Below are 18989 nucleotides of genomic sequence, written 5' to 3'. Positions count from 1 at the left end.
TGCATGCCCGTGACTCTTGGTAATTCCCAACTTTGCAGACCAATTGCTTTCTTTCTCAGCACCTCTGGACCTGTCCTTTCAGTCCCCAAGTCCCAACTGATGACTTAAAGTGAGTTTGGGAGCTGATCAGAGTGAAGAACAAAAGGGAACACCACAGACGTTAGAGTCACTTTTTTCTCAGGAGTTTTACAGCTTAGCCCAGAAGTGTTCTCACTGCCACCTCTCTCACCAGCTAGCTCTGCTATGTCCCCAAAACCAACGCTGCAAGATAAATGTCTACCTTCAGGTTGAGAGGGGGTGAAGGGTTTGCAGCCCCAGCTGTAGCATTTGAAGAAGGAGAAACCGGGCGTCATCTCACAATCAAATGCTGCTCTGGTCAGAAGAGCAATGAGGCTGAGACAGGCAAGGAGGCCATCTAACTGGAGGGCATGGGAGGGGTCAGCAGCTGTCTATACTACAGGCAATGGTCACACTGACAATGAACTTGTAAGATCATGAGCCAAAGAAGGAATGGCTTGCCCTACACCTGTGAAGTTTAAAGAGAAGCAGACTTTTACAGTCTTCTGTCCCTCCACTCCATTCTCAGAATGAGTCAGTAGTGACAAAATCTATCAGCGAACGCGGGGGAAGTCATAACATGCGTGCTCAAGTCGCAGAGGGTCTCAGGAACTCTACAAGGGCCACTGGAATCTGGAAAGCGCTATACAAATCAGCGAAGGCGGCACAGAAGTCACAAAACCACGGACGCCTCTTCAGAATCCTTAAACTGCCTGGTTTGGGGATTTGACTCGCCCAGCAAAGGCCACACTATAAAGAGAGAATCCATTCTGCTGCCTTCTTTAAATGGGCCTGCTAAGTGCAACTCATCTGTGCAATTACAGGATATTACTCCTTTTACGAGACTCTTAAACTTGAGGTGATGGAGCTGCCTCCCACTCCGTGGCAGTGGTACAGGAAAGGAGAAAGGCGAGCGGAATGAATCACTTCGGGTGTTTACCTTCCGGCTGCCTGCCAAGACAACCACTTCTCCAGAAGGCTGTGTGACACCGGGGATCACAGGGCTGGCTCCTGTCCCCTCCACTTCTCAGTTGGTGTCCCCCCCACTTCTCAGCTGGTGTCCCCCCCTCCCCAGGTCTCCCACTCAAAGCCACGTATGCATCCAGCAAGACACACAGGCAGCCTCATCAGCACAGACGACCCTTTTTAAAGAAGGGTAATTTTCAACCCACAAGGACTGCAGATCCCACAGCCTCCCATCAGCTGCAGAGGATCACACAACCAGGAGCTTCCTCTGACTCATTTCTCACCGGAAATCTGCCACCCTCAGATCCTGACGGGCTGCAGACAGCCCAAAGCCCACCACCCCGACATCTGGACAGGCCTCTGCAGGGCACCACAGAAAAGAAGCCACTGGCAGTGCCGCCAAGAGCAGCCAGAAGGGAAAAGCTGGCGCCCTACAGCGCTGGCCCCGCAGACACAGGCGTGTCCTGAATTAACTGTGACAAACAGAAAGTGACGAGACAGATGGGGCCCTGGAGCGCTGCTAACGCAGGACCCCATTCACAGGTGAAGCCCAGAGGAGCAGAGGAACCTGTCCAGTGTCACCAAGATAGGAGAGGCTAGCGGGCTGGGACTCAGGTTCCCTGACTCCTGATCTAGCCCCCAGCCCCCACCTAGGCCGTTTTGTAAACTCCTTGAAGACAGACATGGGGACTTACTCATCTCCGTATCCTCAAGCTTAAGCGTACTGCTTGAGGCAAGGATGAAGGAAAGGACAGCCCCTGAAGCAGCAGCGACTGCCTGCCGGACAGGATGACAAGCACTGTCACAGAAGCTAAACACACTCAAGCCTCACAAAACCCCGCTGGAAAATCAGAGAAGTTAGTAACCTGCCAGAAGTCACACAGCTAATGAGAGACAAGTCAGGGAGAGGTGCCCAGACTGGCCTAATGCTACAGCCCATTCCCACTTAGTCGTGCTACCAAACTCCACCATGAAATGGAATCAAACTGACCAAGTGAGTCAGGTAACACAGAGTCACAAGATTTCCTATCAAAATTTAAATCTCATGCCCCTGAGGTAACTTGACATAAGGGACTCTATGACCACATCTGCTGGGGGCAAGAGGAGCAGGATGAAAGGAGAAAGCATGGCCTGCCCTAGTTATACATCCTCTCCTTATGAGCTGTGTGACCCGGGGCAAGTTTCTTAAATTAACCTCTCTGAGCCTCCGCTTCCTCCTGCATGAAATGAGCAGCCTAACAGTGACGACCTCAGGATTGCGTGAGCATAAAAGCACGTAGAACAGTGCAAGGCAAGCAGCAAATGTTACATCGCTGTGTGTTAAATAAATAAAACAAATTGTTTCTAAGTCTCCAAGCAAGGGCATTAGCAGGAATACAACAACACTTCCGTCTGCTATTGGTGGTGACCTCAGCAACACCTGGAAACTGCTGGGGAGGAGCAAGGTCTCTAGTCCCAGTGGTGGTCACCGTGTATTGGGGCCTCGTCCCGTCGGGCCTTGGGTAGCTCGTGGCGGTATTTACTGACCCTTCACATCTGTGTAGCACGTTCCTCAGTTTCAGAGTATTTCCACACACCACCACCCTTCTAAATCTTACTCTGCCCCTGTAAGGCAAGTCGAGGGGGAATTCTGTCAAATTAGGAAACTGAGGTCCCAATGGGCTACGTAGGTGACATGGCCAAGGCTGGAAACCTTTGGGTCCACGAAGCAGACCCAGCTGAATGTTCCCCAGCCTCAGGCCCGGCCAGCCATGCACACCCTGCCGGGCAATTCTCCACCCCCCTGCCCCGCCCCTGGTACATTTTTAAATATTCCCATGATGACACAAACTAAAAAAGGAGTTTGTACACACACACACAAACACATACACCTTCACTGAGGATAAAATAACTACCGCCAACTCAAGAAATAGAATGCTACCTTAGAATGTTACCTTAGAATCCCATTGTTGCTTCTACTTTTCTGATGTCAGCAAACCTGCTTATTTATTGTAAAAAGGGTAACCGCTCACAGACGTCTACAACATGGAAAAGGAAAGGCCTCCCTCTGGCCCTTGACTCACGCAGGGCAGCGCTGCCCGGGCCTCTCTAAGACGACAGAAACGTTCTCCAGCTGTGCTGTCTGCTGTGACAGCCGCGGGCCACGTGTGCCTCGCTACCGAGCCCTTCAAATGTGGTTTCGTGGCTGAGGAACTGAATCTTAATGTCATTTAATTCTTAAGAACCATACATATGTGCACACTTATTTTAATAAAAATGGGTAAATTGTCCTTTTAACAATACGTCATGGCCATCTGCCCATGTCACTATGTATGTATCTACTTCGCTATTTGTAATGGTTTCTTAACTATTTCATGTAGGGGATACCGCACTTAGTTTAACCAGTCCCCTACAGGTGGGTATTTTAGTAGTTTCCAGCTCTGTGTCACTGCAGAGAAGGGGCACATCTGCCCTTCTTCGCAACCACGTGACCATCTGTGCGGAGTACATTCCCAGAAGTGGAACTGCTGGGTCAAAGGGCCCGGTGATCATTAGCTAGCTCCACACTGTGACGAACACCCGCCCCCACCACGGCCCAGAAAGTGCACCAGGCCTGGAGCGCCAAAGCAGGAGGCGTCTCCTGAGGCTTTGGAATGAGACAAACCCTGGCATCAATGCTCATTCTGCCACTCACTGACTGGGCTGGGCAGGAAAGCTGGTGCCCCAAAGACTGAGTCACCTCTTAGTCCCCAGGACCTCTGAACATTACCTTAGATGGCAAAAGATGGGATTAAGCTAAGGATCTCAAGAGAAGGAGTTTGTCCTGGAGGATCCATGTGGGCCCATAAATACAATCACCTGTATCCTTGTAAGAGGGATGCAGAAGGAGACCGGAGACAGAAGAGGAAAAACACACAGGTTGACAAAGAGGAGAAGGTGATGTGAAGATGGGAGGGAGAGACTGGGGGGATGCAGCCCCAAGCCAAGGAATGCCGGCAGCCACCAAAGCAGGAGAAGAAAAGAAACAGATCCCCCAAAGTCAGCTAGAAATTGGGATGTTGTGGGCAAAAAGGAAGGAAGGAAGGAAGGAAGGGAGGGAGGGAGGGAGGGAGGGAGGGAGGGAGGGAGGGATGGATTGTCCCCTAGAGCTGCTAGAGGGGGTATATGGCCCTGTGACCCCTTGAATCTGGACCTTTGACCTCCAGAACTGTGAGAGAATAAATTGCTATTGTTTTTAGCCACCAAAGTTGTGGAAATTTGTTACTGCAGCCACAAGAAGTGAGTGCACTCATTGTGTAGCCTGGGATCACTCTGAGCTGCAGTCCCTACATTTGAAAAATACAAACAGCCAGACTTACCTTGGGGAGTTGTGGTGACAAGAAAAGCTGCCTATGAAGTGCCTGGCATGATTCCTGGAACTATGCAAGTTCTAGACGGAGGTTTAGGCAAAGGTGCCAGAGTCAGGCTTACCCTGTGACCAGGGCAAGTGACTTAGGATGGGTATGGGGTTGGATGGAATGATTCAGCTAAGGTTTAACACTGTCCTGGTATGCGGGAAGTACTTGATACATGGTACCCATTATTTATTTTTATTACCACCATCACCACTGTATTAGTCTTCTAGGGCTGCCGTAACCAAATACCACAGAGTGAAAGGCTTAAACGACAGACATTCATTTGCTCACAGTTCTAGAGGCTGGACGCCAAGGTGTCGGCCGGTTTGGTTTCTGCTGAGGCCTCCCTCCTCGGCTTGCAGATGGCCACCATCTCCCCGCGCCCTCCCACGGCCTTTCCTCCGTGTGTGAGCTTCCCCAGTGTCCCTCTCCGTCTGTCCAAATTTCCTCTTCTCCTGATTGGGTCAGAGCCCACCCTGACCACCTCATTTTAACTTCACTCCCTTCTTGAAAGGCTCTGTCTTTGAATACATTCACCTTCTGAGGGGCTGGAGGCTAGGTCTCCAACATACAGATTTTGGGAGGATACAGTTCAACCACCACCACCACCACCACCATCAGCATCATCATCATCATCACAGAAAGTTCTTTGCCTAATGTGTCGGTTAAAAAAAAAAAGGCAGCGTTTTGGTATGTGTTCTCTTCTGGAGGGCCCATGCAGTTAACATTTAGAAAATCGTGCTTCAAAAATTATTTAAAGGCTAAGTACTTTGGCGCTTAAAGGGTTCGCGTCCACTATCTGGAAGGCTGGGTCCCAGATTCGTGAAGCGCTGTGGCAGTTACTGCGTTATCCAGCCTCATCACTGCGCACGCTCTCCCAGGCTCACCCGGCGGGGGTTTGTTTGAGAAGCTCCATACTTAGCATCTGGGACATGTTTTCTGGAGAAAAAGACGGTGAAGTGGTGCTCTCTCATCCCTGCTGCCCGGGCTGGGGCGCAGGGAGGGGCACCGGGAGGGGCACTGCCAGGGGGCGGGGCCGGCGGGCAGAAGAAGGCGGAACTCTCAGTGGAAAATGCAAATAAATTGCACTAAGGCACCAACCTTGACACTGAAAAGGGAAGTAGATGAATGGCACAACTTAAAATAAAGAAGTGGGCGGCTTCTAATGACTCTGAGGCTTCCAGGAAAAAGCCATTCTGCGAGTAAACAACAAAGTCAAAGAAAACTCAGCACAGTCTGATGTGACCGCCCAAAAATGAGGAAAAGCCAGTTCCCAGGGGAACCGGGCAGGCAGCCGGCTTACACGCTCCGCTCAGGACCTCCCACCCGCCAGGGTCCCCAGCGCGGAACTCTCGCCCGGGACAGGAACACCGGAACCAAAGGGCCACATCCTTCAAGACTTAGATAATGTCACTTCACTCGGCGGCTCCACTCTCCAACTGCAGCCAGAATTCTCTTTGTGAGGACGAGGACGACAATGCTAGCGCCATCAATCAATGAGTTCCAGTCGTGGATGGAGCAGGCACGGAGCATGAATTCTCTCAGTGGTTTTAAAATGACTGTCGGGGGTCTTCACCCAAAATCTCCAGTGAAATAGGTCAGCTCAGAAATCATCAGAGTGCACCGATCGCATTTTGGGGAAACGTATTTATTACATGTGTACTCATGTGTACCGAGTCAACATGGACCACACATTTCATGTGTGTGTCTCTAGCACTCAAAATGTGTGAATGCCCTTGTCTGATCTTCACAACCTCCAGGATGCTGTTACTGGCCGCATTTTACAGAGAAGGAAATGGAGTGCCCAGTGACTTGTGGCTTGTGGCAGGTGGTGCTGGGGCCAGAACCCAACAGTCCAGGACCCACCATGCTCACATCACCCTGGAGCTTTGATGCCTTCAGAGGCTCTGCAGAGCTCTTAGAATAAATCCCCAAACCCCATCCTCCCACCCCCACCTCCCACCACTGCAGGCAGGCTCACTGGCCTTCCTTCCTTCCCTCCAACACAACCTGTTCTTGCCTACCCCAGGACCTTCGCACATGCTGTGCCCTCTGTGTGAAATACTTCCCACCTGCTTCTCCAGGTTCAGACCCGCATCTTTCATCGCCAGTCCTTCACCTGTTCACAGAGGTTCCCTTCACCCCTGCCCCTGCTTCAGTCCCATCGCCCCACGGGCCACCCCCTCACCTCCTTTATTGTCCTATCACAATCTACCACAGCAATTCCTCCGAAACGACTTCTTATTGTTTTTGGGCGGTCCATAAGGACAGGGAATGTATCTATCCCGTCCTCAGATGCATCCCCAGGGAGTATAGGGCAAGAATTCACAGATATGTGATGCACGAGCACATGAACCCGCCATGCGAGAGGTACTATAGCTGGGAGGGACACAGGAACGGAAGTGTCACCTGAGAACACCAACACCTAAAATTATGTGCAGCTTTACCATACGAAAACATCCTTGTATTGAAATCAGATCACCGTAGGTTTAAATCCAGCTTCTACGATGGATTAGCCGGGTGACCTGGGCAAGTGACTCAAACTCTCTGCATCTCAGCTTCCTCATGTGTCCACTGAGGGTGACACTGCTCTCGACATTGTTAAGATTAAACGAGATGACCTAGTTCATGGCCTGGCCCTTAGTAGGGTACCACCCCCCCACCAAAAAAAAACTGTAGCTAGCAGTAACATTTTTATATAACACCGTGTTCTTCACTAAACCATCATAGGCTCCAAAAGGTGACAGAGGCCCAGGGGGTGGGGCCACAGGCCCTCGAGCACACTGCTGGAAGGAGAGCAGAGTGGGGCCACTGTTCCAAAGGGAGATTTGACAAGACCCACTGAAATGACGAAGGCTATGGCCTCTGACCCAGCACTTCTACTTCCAGGAATTTTACTCCAGGCATGTCATGTGACTTACATAACAAGGGATTTCACTGCAGCCTTCTTTACACCAGCAGCGGGTCGGAAAGAACCTAAGTGCTCAGCAGCAGAGGACCGGCTGTGTAACCTGTGGTGTCCCATGTGCAGGAATCCTGCAGGCTCCCCCGAAAGGCGAGAGCTCTCCGTGCACTGATCGGGGTGCTCTCCCGGGAACACTCGCAGGGGTGTCCAAACATTTGGCATCTCTGGGCCACCTTGGGAGAAGAAGGGGTGAAGGGGTGTCTTGGGCCACACATTAAATACACAAACACTAATGAAAACCAAAAAAAAAAAAATCTCATAATGTTTTAAGTAAAAGTACAAATTGTGGTGGGCCACATTCACGGCCATCCCGGGCCACGTGCAGCCCACAGGCTGTGGGTTGGACGCCCCTGCAAATGAAAGTGTGCTAAACAGCTAAATGCAGAATCCTGAGTGTACATATTATGCTTCCATCTATGCAAAAAAAGAACATTTACATATTTTGCTATGTGTGCACAAAATAGCTTTGAAAGGACAAACCGGAAACTGTTAGCCCGGGTTTCCCACAGGGAAGGGAGCTGGGTGGGTGGTGGAAAAACCGTGGGGAAGAATTTTCTCGATAAACCTTCTTGTACTTTTGGATTTTAAAACATGAAAATGTACTGCTTATTCAAATAAGTAAGAATGAATCACAGTGAACCCCCTTTCCCTGCTCTCTAAACAAAACAAAACAAAACCAAAATACAGGTTGTAGGATTTGGTCAGAGTCACTCAGCTGTTTGCAGGAACTCGGGATCCACACTTGGTTTCTCATCCCAAGCTCAGTGCCCGATCAATTACAGTCCATTCACTCATTCAACACAAATGTATTTATTCAGCACTTATTCCACCAAGGAGCTGCCTTGTGTAAGGACACATGGGCCAGGAAACAAGCCCTGGTAAGAACAGAAGCTAGAAGGAAGGACCACTTTCTTTCCTTCTCGCACCATGTTTGCCCCAAGGTCCAGGCCTGGAACATCACAGAGAGGGGACGAGGCCGCCCAGGCTCGAGGAGGCGGCCATGCCATGACTCAGTCCAATCTGGCTTTTACCATCTCGGGATGTAAGCCCAGTTTTGCCAGATGCGAATTTTCCAAGAAAAGCCAGAAATGCAGTTGTTTAAAAATGGAAAATCACCTGATCTGGAAGTGTTGGCACCTCATTCACCGAGCCGACCAGCACTCCAGGAGGCCAGCGTACAGGTCTGTGGCCTTTATTTTCTCCCGTCGCAGCTACGGCCACCAGCCATGTCCCACCTCTGAGCCAGCGCCTAAGCCAGGTATAATGTAAGCATGCATGAACCAGCCACTGTGGGCCTGGGCAAGTCCCTTCCCTTCCCTAGAGCTTCTGACTTATCAGCTAATTAAGAGTCTAGTCGGTGGCCATGATGACCTCTCAGCATCGCCAGGTACACATTCAGCCCCCACGTGAGAGCCTGGGCACCTCTGAGGGAGTAGGCAGCACAGCACACACCCAGCACCTTCCGCTGATGTCTCCACTCCCATCTACCACATCACCCAGCGGGCCAGCCTCTTAACCAGCCAGCTCTCTGCCTTCTCTCTCTCTTACCTCACCACTCACCGAGTGCTCAATTCCTCCTTGCGTTGTACACACACCCGGATCCCCTCTCCACACCGTGCAGGCCAGCAGCACCCGGGGTATGGCTAAAAGAAACACACGGCAAACAGGACCCACCGAGCCAGCCTGGGGAACTGGATCTGAACTCCACACACCAGGCCTTGCCCACTGGATGGAAACCAAGTCAGAAGTAGGTTTGCAAGCACAGTCAGGCCATTTTGCTAATCAGCTGCCTAACGAGGCTGTTTTATGCATAGTGTCTACCATCAGAGGCTGCGTCTCTGCGATGGTCAGGGTGGTGGCAAGGCTCTGTCGGCACCTGTCCTCTCAGTTCATTTCCACCCTACACCATTGAAGTAGGTTTCATTATTCCCATTTTGCAGCTGACAAGACTGAAGATGGGAATTAACTTGCCCAAAGTCAGGCTGGTAAGAGGGACCCAGAGTCGGATCCTATTTGATTCCAGGGCCTGAGCTCCTCATCCCCTTGTTAGGCAACCCTCATGTCTGCACACACATGGGCGAGAGCTAAATGCCACCCATGACTTACCGTCTTGGCCATCACTGACAGCTTCTTACCATGTCCAGGCAGCAAGCACAGGCAGCAAGTGCACTCTGGCCCTTACAGGAAAGAGGCTTTGTTTCGTTGTGGCCCCTACCAAGCCAGCTGAAGTCATCGTGTTTGTTTACATGTTCCCTGTCTGACTATTCCTCATAGCGTGTAAGTTCCTCAAAGTCAACGACCTTGCCTGCCGGGTTCACTGCAGTACCCTGCTGTGAGCACAGTGCTGGCTGGCCACATGCATGGGGCCCAGGAAATATTCTTGAATGATGGGACGAAATGTGGACTTTCAAGCCACTGGAAAGAACGGCTTTCCCATGTCCGAGGGACCAGAAAGATCCCCTTCACAGCTGACCGAGCTTGGGTCCAGCTAAGCATTTCTGAACGTGAACCCTAGGTCTGTTTGCTGGTCAGTGGAGCCTATGAACGTGGCAGAGGGGAGGCACCTTCTGCACAGCACAGCATGTTTGTTTTGACTGAGGACCAACTTCGCAACTCTTAGGAGACAAAAGCCGGCCAAGGGACAGACACTGCTACAAAGGAGAAAATGTTAAGGGTCAAGGGTGGACTGTGGAAAAGGCTCAACAGGGAGAATGAGACAACTTTCTCTGCACTCCACTGAAGTGCAGAAGACAGGAGAGTCTGGAAGTCCGCAGTTGCGCAGCGGTTAACCACTGCCAGCTCCAGTGTTTGTCTCCGACAGCGGTGGCTCAACGTCCACGGGACTCGGAGCACTGACGATTTAGACTCGTCGAGCAGTAATTATTTCATCACGTCATCATCACCACCCCAGCCTGCAAACCACTGTGTAATCACCAGAAAAATCCCCTGCTTTGGTACCAGTCAAGCAAAACTGTGGGGAATAACCACACATCTCATTTACTCAGCTATACTGCCCACCAGTAAGTGTCGAGTTTCTTGGAGTGCAAATTATTTGGGTGTGGCCTATACCAACACCCTCCAGGGCGATTCTGCCTGTGCCTCTACCAGAGGATAAACCGAAAAGTCCAGACACAAGCAAGTGGGAGCTTGACGGACCATGACGTGAGCAATTGCATTTCTGACCTGTAACATACTTAAAACCCCGGTGGGTGACAGAGCAGGCCAAAGCTACTGTCTGGCAGCCAGCTCGAGTTCAACTGTGGGGAAATGGGCTCTAGACGAACATGTGCTACTTATTAACAATTAGTTGCACTCTCTCAATTGCAGGAAGAGGATGAAATGCTTTTTCATAAGGAAAGGAGATGAAGGGAGAGGAAACTTCTGCCCATGTCACGTAGTCAGGTAGAAGAGCCTTGAATAGGGGGTCAGAAAGCCATATGGGCTCTCAGATCTGATCATTTCCCAGAGGTCAGGAGTTCAACTCAAGTGCTTTCAACACCGGAGGAAAGGAGAATGGAGTATCTGCCCCTCCACCCCCTGCAAGGGGCTCATGTTCTTGCAGGAAATACTCAAAAGAAATGCTATAAATGCAACTGGACACCAAGGGCTGTGGTTGAAGATGGGCAGTTGCAACAAGATTGAGGCAGAAAGGTTCAGTCACCACCTCCAGTTACAAGGCAACAAGAATGGAAGGCCAGCTGAAAAAGGAGTTCCCCGTTTTCTTGCCCTGTTCTGCTCAAGAATATGGACATTAGAAACCGGGAAAGAAATTTTGGGAAGGCAAAACAAGCTGCCATAAGTAAAGCTCAATGAATATCCTTTTTTATCTGTGACGGGCAAGGGTGGAATGAACATACCACATTTCGACAAACATCTGCTGAGCACCTACTCCCCCAGGCACCAAGATGAGCCAGATATGGTTCTACCAGTAATGCACAAAAGGGAAGAATAACTGGTCGTGATTAAAGATAAAGGAAAGGACAGGAGGCCAAAGGCAGGGATGGCAAACTCGATGCCTTGGGGGGAGGGGGGAGGGGGTTGAGGCAGGGAACACAAGCATGGTTAGAAGGCCAAGGGGGGATGGCAACAAGTGGAAAACACCATTCACACCAAACAAAACCCATCTGATGGCAGAGCTTGGCCCACAGGCTGCAATGCGAGTGTGAGGCCCTCGGGTTAGAGTGACTGCAGGACACCGTGCCCAGGACCATGCCCAAGACTGGAGGAATGCAGAGGAGAGACAGGGCGAAGGTCACTGCAGCAGGCCAGAGGGAAGATGAACCCAGTCCTGGGAAAAATAAACAAAGGAACTGGACCAATCAAACAAAACTCCAGAGGCCTGTGGTATAATATTCACCACTAACATCTGCACAGTACTTTATAGTTTCCAAGTTCAATGTCAATTCATCTCACTTGATCTTCCCAACAGCCTGATGAAGCAGGTACCATTAGGGGTACCATTACCCCTATTTTAGAACTGAAGAATTTCTGGTTTGGAGCCTGTGAACTCTGGTCCCACAGCTATGGAGGGTCACACTGGGACTCAAGTCCAGAACATCTGCTTTTCTAGAATTTCAAAGAGAAGACCTCCAAGCTATTGCACTTACTAGACATCTTCTAAGTGACTCTGATATATAACCAGGCTTGAAAACACTGGTCTAGACCAACGTTCCTAACTGGGGTGATGTTGCCGCCCCCTCCCTTCCCCCAGGAGACGTTCAGCAATGTCTGGAAGCATGTTGGGTTGTCATAACTGTGAGGAGTGGGGATGGATGATGCTACAGGCATCTCCTGGGCAGAGGCCAGGGATGCTGCTAAATATTCTGCAATGCACAGGACAGTGCCCCACAACAAGTTGTCCAGCTGGAAATGTCAATACGGCCAAGGCTGGGAAACCATGATTTAGACTCTAGCGCCTGGCTTCTTAACCTGTGATCTGAGAATCAGCAGAATTAACACTACCTCGGAGCTTGTTAGAAATTCTGGCCCCAACCTAGCATCACTGAGTCCGATTTTTGGTTTAATGAGACCCAAAGGTAATTTCTATGCAGTCTGAGCCCTGCTCTAGGCCACCACACTCCCTTGGCCAACCCAGAATTTCGGAACAGAAAGGAACTTCCACAGTAGGACAATCTCGTGGTTTTGCAGACAGGAAAACTGGGACCCTGGACAACAGAGCAACTGGCCCCTGGTCCCATGGCTTGCCCACGGTAGAGCCCAGATCAGACCGCAATTTCAATTCCCTGACCTGTGTCGTCCCAAGATGCCACTTGGGACCAGTGCTCGAACTGCTTCAACAGCTCTCCTCTCTGCAAAGTGGATACCGACCTTTTAGGTGTTTAGGGGGCTTTTGTGAAGCCTAGAAGGAAATGACTGTCCTGTTGGTCAAGAATTTTTTTTATTAGGGAAGGGGAGGGTGATAAGGGGGAGAAGAAAGGGAAGGGTCTAGTCAAGGAACCTGTATGAAGGACCCATGGGCATAGGCACCAGGGTGGGGATTGACTGTGGGAGTGGGGGTGGCAGGCAGGAGAGAGCAAAGGGGAAAAATTGGGACAACTGTAATAAAATAACAATTATTTTCAACAAAAGAATTTTTTATTAACTTATCTCAGAACACCACAAAGGAGGACCGAGGTGGCCCACTAATTTTTCCTCCAGATACTTTACAATGAACGTGACCATGCGGCTGCCATAGTGGCGACCCCAGCGGCCAGCAAGCCGGAGCAGAGTCCTCCCGACTGATGGCAGCAGTTGGCACGGTCTCCCCGGGAGACAGCTGGGGAGTGATCCCGAGCCCGTTCCAAAGCAGTGTTTAGAATTAACCGCCAAGTGTAAAAGGGTTTACGCGGAGGATTTACGCAGCTGAGGTCATGAACAGGTTGTGGCAGGGTTTGAGGCAGCTCAGTTCAGAAAAATGCAGACGCACGTCACAGCCCCTGCTGGACTCGTGCCCCAGTCCTTGGGAAAAAGACAGAGACAAATTCTCTCAGGTATTCTCCCTGGCTGGCTCAGCTTAAGCTGATGTACAGCCTAGTTCCTGAACGGCTGAGGAAGCCCAAAGGGGTCCCTGAATCCTAGTATCTGCTAGAAACCTCACAGCTGGCACGGACCCTTCCACAGAACACAGAACCTGGCCTGCGGCGAAAAGAACCCACAAAATAGCAGGCAGTTCTGGGACCAGCGCGGAGAGAAGCAAGAAACGGAAGGTGTTGCTGGTGTCTGGCAAGCAGCCAGAGTGGAACCAGAACACCAACAGGTGCGTGACAGAAATGTCCACGCCTCAAAACTGAGGGGAGGAAAAGAAAATGACAGCCTGGCAAGGCCAATACATGCTTTTTATGTACTGTATGATTCTACGCAAAACAAACCGCACAGGTAATTACAACAGGTTGACTGGGCAGTAGCGGGGGGAGATGTTGACATAAGCCCACATTTTCCCATAGGCCCACGATCAAAAGAGGGAGATCTTTCCGTGAGTTTCATTGCTCTTCCAAACGCTTCTGGGCACAGCTGACCCCTCGGCACCCCAGGGCCGAGAACAGGGTCAGGCCCATGAGGCACTCTCTCCGGGTGACGCCCAGGTTCACCCCCTTGACGCCTCAAATTGCCACAGCCTAGTCCCATCCCCACAGTGCACACACCACACACTCACATGTTTTCTCAAAGTGCAAACACAGAGTAAAGGTGGCTGATGTTCATTCTAGGCCTATCCTTTTACTATAGGGAAAAAAATGAACAAGCCCCACTGTCCAGAAAGCTTTGTACAGGTGTCCTTCAATTCCTGACAAAGAACCTGGTTGACTGCCTTGCTCCCCAGAGGCGAACAGGGCCAGCTGAACCCGGCTGTGAGCTTCTGCTTTTGAATGGCACCAGTATATACAATATTTATTATCCTGCTACAGAAATGCACTATTTTTTTTTAAAAGAGGGTAGTACAGAGGCTGAGAATGTCCTCTGCACTTTCAGGAAGAGAAAAAAGCCTCCAAAATCCCAGGATATGTTGGAGCTGGAACAATCAAGGATATAAAAAAAAAAAAAGAAGTCAAATTTAATAGACCATTTAAATTCCTGGTTGATGGTAATTAGAGAGCAAACAGTATTTCTTCAAACCCTGCTAGACAGAACTTAATCCAATTTAGGTAATCACTAACCTCTGCTTTCTTTCCTCTCTCTCACTTTCGCTCCCTCACACTCTCTCTCTCCCTCTCTCTCTCTCTCTCCCTCTCCTCTAAATATAATGCAAGAATTGATCTACAAAGGCCAAAACACTGGCAAAGCATAAGAAAAGAGTGTTTAAAGAGAGTGACTGGACAAATGCAGCCTCAAAGGCCCAAGTCCAATTAAAATGAAAACAGGTCTCGCGGGTGCCCTAATTTACATGGACTCTAACCTGAGGATTCTAACTGGCATCTCCAGCACAGAAGGCATGCCAAGGGAGGCTGAGGTACTTCCTCCCCAGCTCTTCTCCCCTGGGCACCTGGTCTGGCACGTGAGGCTGGTTGCCAGGTCCTGCTCTGGAACGTGAAAGCCATCCCCTGCCAGGTCACACTACCTACAGCGCCTCTCTCCATCTTCCGTGGAAAAGCTACTGCCAGAATTCTGCAGACTGTCCCTTCAGTGTCTCCGTTGCTCACCCACCTCCCATCCTGTCCCCTCCTTTCAGAGTTCCTGCTCTGCTCTGGGATCAACTTCCCATCCAGAAACTTACATGTGAACACCTAAGATCTTCTTGAGTACCTTGACCCTGGGTTCTTCCTGGAAGGCCTTCAAGGTTAGAGATCAAAATGTACTGGAAAGAACAAAGAGCTTAAGTTAATGGCTGTGTTACTTCAGGAAAGTCAAGCGCCTCTTGAAGCTCCATTTTCACACCTTAAAGTGGAGAATAGAATATCTAACCACTCAGGTTGTTGGAAGGCTCAGATAATGTCACCATGGTTGTACCTGGCTCTCAGTATTTGCCCAATACGTAAGTTGGCTCATTTAACTGTTCACGTTTCAAAACAAGCCTCAGATCCCCAGCCCTTAACAAAAATGTGAATTAACTCAAATTCACCTCTAATGTGCCAGCACCACTTTGCATCATCTACGCTCCCTTCCTCCCTCTTGGCTCCAAGTGGGATCTTGCCTTGTAAAGAGGGTAACACTCAGCCCTGGCTGGCATAGCTCAATGGATTGAGCGTGGGCTGTGAACCAAAGTGTCGCAGGTTCTATTCCCAGTCAGGGTGCATGCCTGGGTTGCAGGCCATGACCCCCAGCAACCACACATTGATGTTTCTCTCTCTCTCTCTTTCTCCCTCCCTTCCCTCTCTAAAAAATAAATAAATAAAATCTTTTTTTAAAAAAGAGGGTAACACTCTCTCTGTTCCCAAATTCTTAACCCCATCTCCCATAAAAAACTCACAAAATATTTGATTCCTGAATTTCAACAAACTGAGATATGAATTCACACTAACTTGTTAACAAATGATAGTTTCTATAAGTGTTGTCTTTACCAAGCATTTGCATTCTGTATATAGAGAGGCAACTCTAGGGAACAAACTTCAATGACAGGTTAAACACAGTAGGGAAATTTCAGAGGGGCTCAAGCTCTATTTCTCAAATCAATTCTCCACTAACCTAGCTCTGCAAAAAAAGATTAAAAGGGAAAAGTTTGCAATTCTAGAAAGATTTTGATATATTTTATCTCGTACTAGGACAGCACGAAAGGAATGGCCACAGGGAAATATGTACATGCATGCCACAAAACCTTAGGCTAGAGAAATAATTAAGAAATCCACAGAGTCCTTACTAAATTCAATTTGCTATTGATAAATGGTTCAAGTATTCCACATCCATCATCAATGAACAAAAAAGACTATGATTTAGTTCCGGATGACCAGCATGAAATTCTCACATAGCAATTTAAAAGGGTTCTAAAGACAGGATGGGGGTTTTTTATCCCAAATAATTGAGCCACTATTATGTGACAAAGGAAGGACAGAAGGAAGAGAGAGAGAGAAAGCAGAGAGAGGGAGAGAGAAAGAAAAATAGACTAATTTATCTCTGATGCCTTTCTTTTTTACACTGCTAATGGTTCCGCCTATTAGAAGCGTCAATAAAATACTGAAAGGATGCCGTAGGAAAAACCTACAACAGTTGTGAATTGACCAGGCAGGCATAGTTTCCCTTATCTGCCACATTCCATGCTCTGCACAGCACGCTAGGTCAGATTCTACAGCTCAATCTTGCAACGAGAAGGCAGGCCATTCAGGTTCCACAGAGGAGAGCCGCGCTGTTCTCAGTCGCACTAGGAACCTCACACCACAAGCTAAATTTAAAACGTGGCTACATTAGTTTCTGCAAGCTCCATTTCCCCTCCTGACTCACATGCTGCTGCATGTTATCAACAGAGCCTCCCACCCTAGAACAACAATTTACCAGAGCGCAGCCCTGTGACATTTTGCCGCATTTAGGCCGATGAAATGTCAAGTCTGCAACGCAGGGTGGTCAGGACCACCGAAAGGAGGTCAAAAAGGGCAGTTTCCGAGGCTTGATCAGCAAGCACCTTTTGGTGGGGGTGGATGGCAGAAGATGGGGACAATCTGTACCCCTAGCTTTCGTGATTGCTTTGGTCCTTTGCATGGGTCATTTGAATTTGCATGTCTGGTGTGGTCCAGAACTGTGCCTCCACTAGGAAACCCCCAGGCTAGAGCTTTTTCTGCACTGGCCTTCTGAGCAGATGCGCGGCTGAGCGGCGCGCGTGAGCCGTCGGTCTTATAGGGCGTATGGTATAATTGAAACCCTGCGTACCGCAGGATTGCAGTGGCATCTATAAATACTCGCCGCCTCACTGCTGACGAACAAAACGCGGGTTCCTGGCACCGCGGGGGTAGAGACGGCGGCATGTGACCGAGGGCAGAGGCCGGGTAGAGCAGGGGAAAACCCTACTCCCAACCAGGGAGGCACGCAGGGCCGACTTCTGAAGCACTATTTCCAAGTACACAACCAGTTCTGACCCGAAGCGGCCGCCCCTAGGAGGAAGGCTGGGACGGCAGGATCGCCAGTCGCTGAGGCGGGGGCTCCAGAGCGCCCCCTGTGTGCAGTGAGCACGCTGCGCGCCCATAGTAGGTGCGCAGGAGAAAGCCTGGCCAAATGGAGGGCGGGCGGGAAAGATGAAGTGAAAGGATATGCGGCAGGAGCTGAGAGCCACCCGCCCCAGCCCGGTCTCCCGCGTGCGGCGCCCCAGCCCCGAGTCGGCGCACGTCCAGCCGCGCGTGGGACAAAGCTGCTCCTTTCCCCGCACTCACCTCCCACGCCTCCCTCCGGAAAAAAGGGGAACAGCAGGAAAAGATGGGCTCTTTCGGGGCTATCCCGCAGGCCGATGGAGAATGAGAGAGACAAACAAGCAAACTTTCTTTTTCGATCTCTTGATTCAGCGTGGGTCCCACGATTGGTGGCATCCTCCATCCCAGCCCACAATGGTGCCTCGCCCACAGTAAGTCGTGGACGCGGGGCTAGCCTTTCCCCTTCCCACTAGGGGCTCTCGAGTCCAGTACTCTACGCCTGCTGGCAGCGTCTAATCCAAAGATACTCAACCTCGCAGGGGTCCCTAGCCAGTAGCCCCAAATGCGACGCCCTGTTTCCCTGGTGCCCCACCGGATTGTGCCCGGCGTGCCCAGCGATTTCGTTCTCAATCCTGTGCCACTGCTGAACCAACAACTCTGCCCCTTCCGGAGACTTCCCCAGTCACCCCCTTGAGTCCCGAGAGTGAGTCACTTCGAGTCGTGCACACCCGCAGCTCACCTCCTCCCCAGACTCGGCGAGCCCAGGAAAAAGTTTCCGGTCTTCCCGAGAAAGTTTTCTCACCCGAGAGAAAGGAGCAACTTGGATGGCGCACCCCGCCACGCTCCGTCCAGCTCACCCACCTCGGTCCTCTCGTAGCTCTGCCCTCCGCAGGGTCCCATCCAGCCTCAAGTGCTCTCCAGCGCGAGTCAACAACCCCAGCGGCCGCGGAGCTCCCAGAGCCGGGATGGTGACACGTTTCCCTCCTCTCTCAGCTTACGGCCTCCTCCCCCTCCCACCCCCGCCTCCTCCTCCTCCCACTTTTCCTGTCCTGGGTTCATCGCTTCAGTTTCTCTCCAAGGGCTCCCACCGCCCTCCATCCCACTCCTCCCCAGCAGCAGCTCGCGCCCTGCTAGGGAGGGGGAGAAGGGGGAAGGGGGCGCCCGCACCGTCATCCAGTTCAACAATTTCAGGAAATCCAACTCTTTAACTTGAAAAGCCCGGGAGGATGCAACAGGTCAAGGGAGCTCGGTCCTGCATTTCCCTCACACAGGACAAGATCCCCCCACCCCCCACGATGGTATCACCCCCCCCCCCAGGCCCCCACAACAGGAAACACTACCAAGAAGCCCAAGGGCGATGCGATGCTGAGACTCACTGGGGAACTGGAGCCCGGACACTTTTGTTGTTTTGAGGAACGGACCCCAGGCCCATTCCAGAAGTTGTTTTAAGTGCATTCGTGAAAATACAAATTCAGTGAAGTCTCGCCCTCAGATTTGCAAACCTCTTTTTAAAGCTCCCAAATTCATCACTGAAGGTTTCATAAATTGGGAGGTCCTTCAGCGTTTGAAAGAACAGAAAACCAA

General features: G+C 50.6%; 1 protein-coding gene across 9 annotated transcripts in view; it reads right to left on the bottom strand.

Annotated features, from left to right (window-relative positions):
• Positions 1 to 18643, bottom strand: part of PRR5L (proline rich 5 like) — a 69675-nt gene extending 51032 nt beyond the window's left edge. For 2 of the 9 annotated variants that reach the window (XM_045825631.1, XM_045825640.1), the window contains exon 1: positions 18267 to 18407. The gene's annotated coding sequence lies outside the window, so the exon portion shown is untranslated. Of the gene's footprint in view, positions 1 to 7318; positions 7536 to 8478; positions 8612 to 8910; positions 9088 to 9468; positions 9554 to 18144; positions 18408 to 18572 lie in introns of those variants that run through there. The other 7 variants (XM_045825632.1, XM_045825633.1, XM_045825634.1 and 4 more) reach the window with 7 other exon arrangements.
• Positions 18644 to 18989: the final 346 nt, after the last annotated feature.

This window comes from Phyllostomus hastatus, unplaced genomic scaffold (genome assembly GCF_019186645.2).
Source record: "Phyllostomus hastatus isolate PE091 unplaced genomic scaffold, TTU_PhHast_1.1 phas_scaffold_585, whole genome shotgun sequence".
Taxonomy (NCBI): domain Eukaryota; kingdom Metazoa; phylum Chordata; class Mammalia; order Chiroptera; family Phyllostomidae; genus Phyllostomus; species Phyllostomus hastatus.
The sequence above is the reverse complement of the archived record's forward strand: the minus strand, read 5'-3'. Positions and strand labels throughout refer to the sequence as shown.